Source organism: Armigeres subalbatus, chromosome 2 (assembly GCF_024139115.2).
Source record: "Armigeres subalbatus isolate Guangzhou_Male chromosome 2, GZ_Asu_2, whole genome shotgun sequence".
Lineage (NCBI taxonomy): Eukaryota > Metazoa > Arthropoda > Insecta > Diptera > Culicidae > Armigeres > Armigeres subalbatus.
The window spans coordinates 428,467,537-428,478,571 of NC_085140.1; the positions used below are offsets into that span (position 1 = coordinate 428,467,537).

The following is an 11,035-nucleotide window of genomic DNA, read 5'->3' on the forward strand; positions in this document are numbered from 1 at the left end:
GCATGTTACGAAGAGTCCTATAATGCATGTTCTCCTGCATACTGGCGTCCAGCAGGCACTTTGGTAGAAAGCTTTACATTTTAGGTAATTTTAAAGATAAATAATAGTTGATTTGTGAATTCTCATCAGGAGCCGCTAGAGTTGAGGTAAAAGTATGCAATGATAATACTTTCGATAAAAATGTTCCTACACATTATCTAAAATTGATCGAAAAAGCTCAGGCTTGTCCAAAATATGTACATGTCCAAAATATATCATTTACCCTAGTTGTTTTATTTCTCATTTTTGTGATTTTTTTCAGCAGTGAGCACGCCGGAAAACAACAAAACACGACACAAATTGAGCCTAAATTGCCTGTTTTGCGAATGTTATTGATATAGGAGCATGTTATTAATAATGGAACAGATACCCTATATGCAAAAAATTCATTCAAAATCACAACATATTTTTATCTGTGTAGGGTTTTGTATTTGAGTAAATCATGTTTAAAGAATATAGCCCAAAAGGTCAAACGCTTTGATGTACATATAGTTTAAAATAGGTTAAGTGCAAAGCGCAAAAATATGTGATGAAATGAATTTAAAAACAACCCTATATTAATCTGTGATACGTAGCTAGTTTACTAGTTGACATGCATATATTTTTACAGGAAACATTGTGTGGCCGTGTGGCCTAATGGAGAAGGCGTCGGACTTCGGATCCGAAGATTGCAGGTTCGAGTCCTGTCACGGTCGCTGGCAAACCATTTTTTGATTTGATCAAAACCAACCAAATTGAATTCGTTAATAACTTTTCAGCGCGCACGCAAGACACAGTAAGTAATGCAATGATATCAAATAACAGTAATTTCTCCTACTTTGTTAACACTAACATTGGCTTATCAATATTACGCGGCCACATGCCATGCTCTAAAACGTTTGATTTGAATTTGCTATTGACAAAACATTTATATACGCATAACCTAATTCTAATCAAAATCGAATTAGTAATCGTAAGACATTCTTGTACTAATAGATAAATTTCTCCGTTATCAGCATTAGAAGCTTTGTCCTTCTCATTCATATCACCGTGTTAGATTTTGGTTCCGGAGCTCTAGTTCTATTTCCATGGGTAAAATTAAGACATAATTGTCACCTGATTAATATTATTATTTCATAATTTCTTTTTTTTTGTAGTGTCAACAACTAATCCTTTCAAATGTTTTAATTTTCAGGGGCTTTGTAATAATTGTAAACTTCTTCCCAAACGTAGTTTAAACAATCTCGAAGTGCTGCTTCTGAGTGAAATAAATTCATGCACTCCACACACGAATCACACTATTCCACTCTTTTCAGGATGCTATATTGGGGAGTATGAAAATGTTGTTTGCATGGCCTTATAAACCCTTTCCCAACCACCTTTTCCCGACAGAACTTGCAAGTGACGCAAAAGTCCACTCGGAAGCAGCAAAAGTACATCTGCCCAGGAGCAACAGAAACAACTGCGCTCGGAAATTCATCGAGCGTGAAATAGTTGCTCTGCAAAGTTGTTTTGATGAAGAAGGACCAGTTTTTTTTTCTCCAGATGTGAGTCCACTTGTTTCCGTATACGGGTGCACTTTTATTGGTGTTTAGAATTTGAAAAGTCAACACTATTTTATGGGCTTCGTTCTAACTCGGGAAACCGGAAAATTGCAACAGGATCGATCGGGGTGTGATGTTTAGTGGTAATTTATGGTTCTTGTTGGAAGGAATGGACCAAGTTGCTTGTTTTCGTTGACTGGGGATTTTATAAATCCTGAAAGATTACTATAATCCTGACTTGGAAGCCAGACACATTGATGACGCGACTGAACCAAATAGTAAGGGCTAACCCCTGTGCCAACAGTAGATGCTTTACTGTTCAAACAACAGCCTTCTTCCTTCAAGCATCAGCAGTATTATCGATGTTGTCGTAATCCTCGCAATGTTTGGGGATAAATCGTCATTTGATGACTGATTTTTGCCATTTTTTTGTTTCCTTTATGTATTCTTGTAGACTTGGTTTCGTGAACCAGACTGAATCATTAAAGATCCAAGAAAATAAGAGCTATAGTTAGAGGCCTCTACTATAATGGTGCTATAGTCGCATTTTGTGTGTTCCCAACTAGAGATTATTGAACAGGGGAAGGGGGATTAGCTAAACAAAGACTGCTTTAATGCCTTAGTCAGTACTGGTAGTGATCTTCATGTGAAAGTAAAAATAGTAGCATTTTCAAAAGACCAAACGAAAATGTAGCGGTCTTAGCGGTCTGGTCTTAGTTGTAAAGATTGTCATGAGTATGCTACCTTCCTATCTATTATTTCGACATTTTTTTAGATCTACTTTTGTTTCGGTCATCTCAAACACGATAAATTAATATTCACCTAAAAGGCGTCGGCTCCATAAACATGTCGTAAAACTACATTCCTGAATTGACAAAGTCGATAAATAATTGACAAAGTTCCATCATATCCCAGTCCACCTATCCACCTATCCCAGTTGTTTTGTCCGTTCCGTGTAGATGCCTCAAAGAAATCAATTTTGATGAGGGATTTCGCGCCATCTCGAACAAATGTTGGCAGCACCCTCTCAGATTTCAACGGAACTTTCTGGACATGTAAACTTTGTTGCAAAAAGCCACTTTGCAGAACTTTTTTACCGATTTTTTTTTTCAAATGGTTATATTCGTAAAACGACGCAGCCTGCAAAAAAGTATATAATCAGTAATGTTTTTAAATAAAAATATTGGAAAAATTCCAAATTGAGTCATACAGTGAAGAAAAAATCGATTTAGTAAAATTAAAAATTCGATTTGCAAAAAACCCACCTTTTGATTTGGACGAAATTTTGGCTCAATATAGGTAAATATGTTCCCTATCAACCGTCCAGAAAAACTTCCAAAATAAAAAAGTACCTCCAGGAATTCCTCCGCATGTTCCTCCAGGAATTGGAATTCCTCCAGGAATTCCACCGGAAGTTACTCCAGGAATTCCTTCGCAAGTTCCTCCAGGAGTTCCTTTGCAAGTACCCCCAGGAATTCCTCCGGAAGTTCCTCCAGAATTCCTCCAAGATTTACTCCAGAACTTTATTGAGACAATATTTCGTCCAAATCAAAAGGGGTGTTTTTTTTGCAAATCGACTTTTAATTTTAAAAATCGATTTTTTCCAGTGTACGACTCAATTTGTAATTTTCTAATATTTTTTGTTAAAAACTTAACTGATTACGTCGTTTTACGATTTACCGTGCCACGCCACCGACACCGACGATTTTCTCACGCCGCCGCCGAATATTTTTTACCACGCCGATGACATTTTTACTGTTAGGTCAAGAGGTTAGGTCAAATTAGGTGCGGAAAGACGCGCGGCTATAAAGCAAGACCATACTAAGGGTGGCTGGGTTCGGTTCCCGGTGCCGATCTAGGCAATTTTCGGATTGGAAATTGTCTCGACTTTCCTGGGCATAACAGTATCACCATGTTAGCCTCATGATATACAAATGCAAAAATCGTAACTTGGCTTAGAAACCTCGCAGTAAATAACTGTGGAAGTGCTTAATGAACACTAAGCTGCGAGGCGGCTCTGTCCCAGTGTGGTGATGTAATGCCAATAGGAAGAAAAAGAAGAAGAAGAAGCTTCTTTTGAGTTTTAAATCAGGAATTCCTTTGTGAATTTCTTCCAGATATACTTCATGAATTAATCATCAAAATCATTCATGAACTCCTTTGGATATTCCCACAAAAATTCAGTCATGAATTTTTCATGAAAGAGGAATTTCCCGGAGCAGTTCCTAGGGAAATTTTCTAGACAAATTTCCAGGAGAACATATAGAGATATTTCTGGAAGAGTTCTTGTAGGAATTTCACTGATATTTTTGTGAGAATTCTTGGGGAATTTAAAAAAAAGTCTGAAGAAAAAGCGGGACAATTTTCGGATCGTTTTTTCTTTATGATATTTCGAAGGAGTTTTGAAGGGAATTTCCCAGAAAAATCCTGTAAGGTTTTTTGGACGATTTCCCGGAGAAATTCTGGAGAAGTTCCCGTTAGAACTTCCTGGGAGATTCTTAAAGAAGTTTGTGAAGGAGTTCTTTGAACAAATTTCTAGAAGAATTCCCAGAGGAATGCGTGTTCTAGGGTTCACAATGTGTTTTCCATACGAAGTTCTTCAAGAATTCCTGGGCAATTTCCCGGGAAAAATCCCTGATGGTAGATTTAGTGGAATTCCAGAAGGAATTCAGAAGAAACATTTGAAGTGCCTTCGGGAATTCTTGGAGCAGATTCCGAAGGAATTCCTGGAGGAACTTCCGGAGGAATTCCTGGAGGAACTTCCGGAGGAATTCCTGGAGGAACTTCCGGAGGAATTCCTGGAGGAACTTCTGGAGGAATTCCTTGAGGAACTCCGGAGGAATTCCTGGTTCAACTTCCGGAGGAATTCCTGGAGGAACTTCCGGAGGAATTTCTGGAGGAACTTTCGGAGGAATACCTGGAGGAACTTCCGAAGGAATTCCTGGAGGAACTTCCGGAGGAATTCCTGGAGGAACTTCCGGAAGAACTTCCGGAGGAATTCCTGGAGGAACTTCCGGAGGAATTCCTGGAGGAACTTCCAGAGCAATTCTTGGAAGAACTTCCTGGAGGAACTTCCGGAGGAACTCTTGGAGGAACTTCAGGAGAAATTCCTGGAGGAACTTCCGGAAAAATTGCTGGAGGAACTTCCGGAAGAATTCCTGGAGGAACTTCCGGAGCAATTCCTGGAGGAATTTGCGGAAGAATTCCGGAAGGAACTTCGAGAGGAATTCCTGGAGGAACTTCGAGAGGAATTCCTGGAGGAACTTCGAGAGGAATTCCTGGAGGAATTTCCGGAGAAATTTCTGGAGGAACTTCCGGAGGAATTTCTGGAGGAACTTCCGGAGGAATTTCTGGAGGAACTTCCTGAGGAATTTCTGGAGAAACTTCCGGAGGAATTTCTGAAGGAACTTTCGGAGGAATTTCTGGAGGAACTTCCAGAGGAATTCTTGGAGGAACTTCCAGAGGAATTCCTGGAGGAACTTCCGGAGGAATTGCTGGAGCAACTTCCGGAGGAATCCCTGAAGGAACTTTCGGAGGAATTTCTGGAGGAACTTCCGGAGGAATTCCTGGTGGAACTTCCGGAGGAATTCCTGGAGAAACTTCCGGAGGAATTTCTGGAAGATCTTTCGGAGGAACTTCCGGAGGAATTTCTGGAGGATCTTTCGGAGGAACTTCCGGAGGAATTGCTGGAGGAACTTCCGTAGGAATTCCTGGAGGAACTTCCGGAGTAATTGCTGGAGGAACTTCCGGAGGAACTCTTGGAGGAACTTCCGGAGAAATTCCTGGAGGAACTTCCGGAACAATTCCTGGAGGAACTTCCGGAAGAATTTCTGGAGGAACTTCCGGAGGAATTCCTGGAGGAACTTCCGGAGGAATTCCTGGAGGAACTTCCGGAGGAATTCCTGGAGGAACTTCCAGAGCAATTCCTGGAGGAACTTCCGGAGCAATTCCTAGAGGAATTTCCGGAGCAATTCCTGGAGGAACTGCGGGAGGAATTCCTGGAGGAACTTCGAAAGGAATTCCTGGAGGAACTTCCGGAGGAATTTCTGGGGGAACTTTCGGAGGAATTTCTGGAGGAATTTTTGCAGGAATTCCTAGAGGAACTTCTGGAGGAATTTCTGGAGGAACTTCCGGAGGAATTCCTGGAGGAACTTGCGGTGGAATTCCTGGAGGAACTTCCGGAGGAATTCCTGGAGGAGCTTCCGGAGTAATGCATGGAGGAACTTCCGAAGTAATTCCTGGAGGAATTATTGAAGGAACTTCCGGAGGAATTCCTGGAGGAACTTCCGGAGGAATTCTTGGTGGAACTTCCGGAGGAATTCTTGGAGGAACTTCTGGAAGAATTCCTGGAGGAACTTCCGGAGGAACTTCAGAAGGAATTCCTGGAGGAACTTCCGGAGCAATTCTTGGTGGAACTTCCGGAGGAATTCTTGAAGGAACATCCGGAGCAATTCCTGGTGGAACTTCCGGAAGAATTCCTGGAGGAACTTCCGGAGGAATTCCTGGAGAAATTCCTGGAGGAACTTCCGGAAGAATTTCTGGAGGAACTTCCGGAAGAATTCCTGGAGGAACTTCCGGAGCAATTCCTGGAGGAACTTCCGGAGCAATTCCTGGAGGAACTTCCGGAGCAATTCCTGGAGGAACTTCCGGAGCAATTCCTGGAGAAACTTGCGGAGGAATTTCTGGAGGAACTTCCGTAGGAATTCCTGGAGGAATTTCCGGAGGATTTGCGGGAGGAAATCCTAGAGGAACTTCGAAAAGAATTCCTGGAGGAACTTCCGGAGGAATTTCTGGAGGAACTTCCGGAGGAATTTCTGGAGGAACTTCCGGAGGAATTTTTGAAGGAACTTCCGGAGGAATTTCTGGAGGAACTTCGAGAGGAATTCCTGGAGGAACATCGAGAGGAATTCCTGGAGGAACTTCCGGAGGAATTTCTGGAGGAACTTCCTGAGGAATTTCTGGAGGAACTTCCGGAGGAATTTCTGAAGGAACTTTCGGAGGAATTTCTGGAGGAACTTCCGGAGGAATTCTTGGAGGAACTTCCGAAGGAATTCCTGGAGGAACTTCCGGAGGAATTCCTGGAGGAACTTCCGGAGGAATTTCTGGAGGAACTTCCGGAGAAATTTCTGGAAGAACTTCCGGAGAAATTTCTGGAGGAACTTCCGGAGGAATTCCTGGTGGAACTTCCGGAGGAATTCCTGGAGAAACTTCCGGAGGAATTTCTGGAGGATCTTTCGGAGGAACTTCCGGAAGAATTGCTGGAGGAACTTCCGTAGGAATTCCTGGAGGAACTTCCGGAGGAATTCCTGGAGGAACTTCCGGAGGAATTTTTGAAGGAACTTCCGGAGGAATTTCTGGAGGAACTTCGAGAGGAATTCCTGGAGGAACATCGAGAGGAATTCCTGGAGGAACTTCCGGAGGAATTTCTGGAGGAACTTCCTGAGGAATTTCTGGAGGAACTTCCGGAGGAATTTCTGAAGGAACTTTCGGAGGAATTTCTGGAGGAACTTCCGGAGGAATTCTTGGAGGAACTTCCGAAGGAATTCCTGGAGGAACTTCCGGAGGAATTCCTGGAGGAACTTCCGGAGGAATTCCTGGAGGAACTTCCGGAGGAATTCCTGGAGGAACTTCCGGAGGAATTCCTGGAGGAACTTCCGGAGGAATTCCTGGAGGAACTTCCGGAGGAATTCCTGGAGGAACTTCCGGAGGAATTCCTGGTGGATCTTCCGGAGGAATTCCTGGTGGATCTTCCAGAAGAATTCTTGGAGGATCTTCCGGAAGAATTCCTGGAGGAACTTCCGGAGGAATTCCTGGAGGAATTTTCAGAGGAATTCTTGGAGAAACTTCCGGAGGAATTCCTGGAGGACCTTCCAGAGGTATTCTTGGGGGAACTTCCGGAGGCAATCCTGAAGGAAATTCTGGAGCAATTCCTGGAGGAACTTCCAGAGAAATTTTTTGAGGAACTTTCGGAGAAATTCCTGGAGGAACTTCCAGAGGAATACCTGATGTAATTTCCGAAGGAATTCCTGGAGGAACTTCCGGAGGAATTCCTGGAGGAACTTCCGGAGGAATTTATAGAGGAGCTCCCGGAGTAATTCCTGGAGGAACATCCGGAGCAATTCCTGGAGGAACTTCCGAAGCAATTCCTGGAGGAGCTTCCAGGGCAATTCCTGGAGGAACTTCCAGAGCAATTCCTGGAGGAACTTCCAGAGCAATTCCTGGAGGAACTTCCGGAGCAATTTTTGGAGGAACTTCCGGAGGAATTCCTGTTGGAACTTCCGGAGGAATTCCTGGAAGAACTTCCGGAGGAATTCCTGTTGGAACTTCCGGAGGAATTCCTGGATGAACTTCCGGAGAAAGTCTGTTGGAACTTTCGAAAGAATTTCTAGAGTAATTTCCAGAGGTATTGCTGGAGGAAATCCCGGAGAAATTCCTGGAGGACCTGCCAGAGGAATTCCTGGGGGAAAGTCTGGAGAAATTTCTGGAGGAACTTCCGGAGCAATTTTTGGAGGAACTTCCGGAGGAATTCCTGTTGGAACTTCCGGAGGAATTCCTGGAAGAACTTCCGGAGGAATTCCTGTTGGAACTTCCGGAGGAATTCCTGGATGAACTTCCGGAGAAAGTCTGTTGGAACTTTCGAAAGAATTTCTAGAGTAATTTCCAGAGGTATTGCTGGAGGAAATCCCGGAGAAATTCCTGGAGGACCTGCCAGAGGAATTCCTGGGGGAAAGTCTGGAGAAATTTCTGGAGGAACTTTCGGAGCAATTTCTGGATCAGATTTCAGAGCACTTCCAGGTGGAATTTGTGGAAGAATTTCGGAAAATTTCTATTGCTTGAAATAAGTTCACGCCGCCGCACCGCCGCCTCCGATTACCAACGGCGTGACTCCGCCACGTCGCCGCCGCTGGCTGAAAATGATCTATCACGCGGCCGCCGATAAATTTTCAATCGGCGCACAGGTTTATTATGGTTACATACATTTAAAAAAATATCGGAGGGAGAAACAAATTTAAAAAAAATCTGTGTAGGTATCAAGCCGAGCCGAAATCTAGCTGTCATGATATGTCAGTGCGAGCCGAGAACAGAGCTCTTGTCAAGAAAATTTCCTTAGGCAATATCAAGATGAATACACCACTAGGTGTTCAAATCTGCCAAATTCACGATTCAGCCATCTTGGATTTTAGTAGGGATCCTACATTCAGAGATATGCGAAAGCGGCCATCTTGAGCCAATCGAGCATTGAGAACTGTCAAAATCTGAGCCAAATGAACATCGTTATTGTTGCAGATCGAAAGGTATTGCGATTTTGGTGAAATAGATTTTATGAAAAGTTTTAGCGAATAAACAATTTGTTTTGCTTTCGTAAGTAAAAGTAGTTTAGTTGATGGATTATATCGTGTTCATTCGTATTGCACTGCTAGAGGATAGACAAAATAATCAAAAAGTGTCTTTGAATGTAAAGTCTTGTGCAAGCCTAAACATTTTTAACTGCGGCAAGTGCTGGCAGCGTTTGTTTACGAAAGTAACAGCGTTGCTAAATCGTCTGGAAAAGTATTCGCACATCTCTTAATATAGGATCCCTAGATTTTAGTATGGGAGAGCCCAAGATGAATACACAGCTAGGTGTTTCAATCTGCCCAGTTTATGGACGAGAAGAAGGCGGGGGTGAAAAATTCATTTTCGGTGCAAAACATAAACAAACCGGTTGGCTTTTCCATACTAAAATCCAAGATGGCTGAATCGTGAATTTGGCAGATTGGAACACCTAGTGGTGTATTCATCTTGGAAGAGCCAGCCGGTTTGTTTATGTTTTGCACCGAAAATGGATTTTTCACCCCCGCCTTCTTCTCGTCCATAAACTGAGCACATTGAAACACCTAGCTATGTATTCATCTTGGGTAATATAACAACAGTAACACACAAAATAAAATTTGTTCTTTTCAGGTGGCGCCTACGTTGATTGGTTATTCTTGATGAAAATTTGCTTGTTGCCTGACGACAGTATTGATTAATTTGATGTGTAGTATCGTAAGCTTCCTCCTAGGTCTAGGTCAATTAAAAAAAAAAACTAGGTATGCGAAATGGCTTTTTGTAACAAAGTTTACATGTCCAGAAAGTGTCTTTCAAATTTGAGAGGGTGGCAGCCCCATATACGAGTTGGCGCGAAATTCCTCACATGGATTTTTTTTTCGACGGAGGGGGGATGTGAGGTTCATACAAGACCTATACTCTAATGTCTTTTCACAGCTCGCATATGATTGATAATGATGATGTCTGATTGATTGTCCTAGTGTTATGTCAGTACTATGCCGACGCGTGTGTACGACAATCGGCATCCTATCAGTCCAGAACAGATCCTCACGCAGGGAAGTTATCTGAAATTGTACTTTCCCACGTAAAGTGATTTCTTGGTCTTGTTGAATATTCACAGTGTGCGGATTTATTGGTGGCGGTGTAGGGGAGAGACGTTCAATATGCGCCCCCTAAGCAAATATTCGAATTTAACGATGATAATGGTCGAAATTATGTACTTCCAATGTGTTAACCACTAATTAAACTTACCATCTATGATACGGAATAAAAATTTGGACGAAAAACCAATTATATTCCGAGAAAACGATTTTATTTTGAAGCGCTGCATTTTCGTGCAATTTCAAACCATGCGGGTTGAAACGCGCCACCCCGAGGCTAAAACGCGCCAGCATAAAAATGTAAACAAACAGCAGTGAACTGACAGAAGAATCAAGTATCAATTTATGAAAAGTCCTATTCTCGTTTCCACTGCAATGAAATGTAAATTAATTTTGTTTGCTATATTTTCGTGTAACTAGTTGATGTGTGCAGACAAGATATGTTTATTCTTTAATTTATTTGGTGGGCGCATGTGACCTTGTGCATTACGGAGCCAAATCACGATTTTCTGTGCATGGTACATGTATCACACTTCCAAGAAGTGGGATCTTACGGTCTACATGAGTAACCAACGATCTATCAGACTGCTTCGAATGTGATATATGCCCTTTGTGATACGTAGAATAGAACGTGTTCACATCATAGGTTCTTGATAGTCCAAGAAATCTCTGGATTAAGGCTATAAAGTCTATAGAAGCAACAAAACTTCGATCGGACGGTTTTAAACATGGTACATGCCCTTTATGACACATAGAATAGAATGCGTACCCAGCATAGGTTCTTGGTCATCCAAGAAATCCCTGGAATAGGCCTTTCGGTCTACACGCGGAACCAAAGATTTCTTAGATTGTTTCAAATATGGGACTTGCCCTTTGTGATGCACAGAATATTATGTGATCAAAGTATGAGTTCTTGGCCATCCAAGAAATCCCTGGAATAGGCCTTTAGGTCTACATGCGGATCCAAAGATTATATGGATGCAAAGTGGTATTACCTGTTGTCATGGGTTGTAGGTAGTCTACGAACTCCATACATTCAAGGTCTGTTGATTAACCTTCGTA

At 42.4% G+C, this 11,035-nt stretch overlaps 1 non-coding gene across 1 annotated transcript; it reads left to right on the top strand.

The window, feature by feature from the left end:
- Positions 1-661: 661 nt before the first annotated feature.
- Trnar-ucg (transfer RNA arginine (anticodon UCG)) lies at positions 662-734 on the top strand. The gene has a single exon. It is a non-coding gene; the product is annotated as a tRNA-Arg (tRNA).
- The last annotated feature ends 10,301 nt before the right edge of the window (positions 735-11,035 follow it).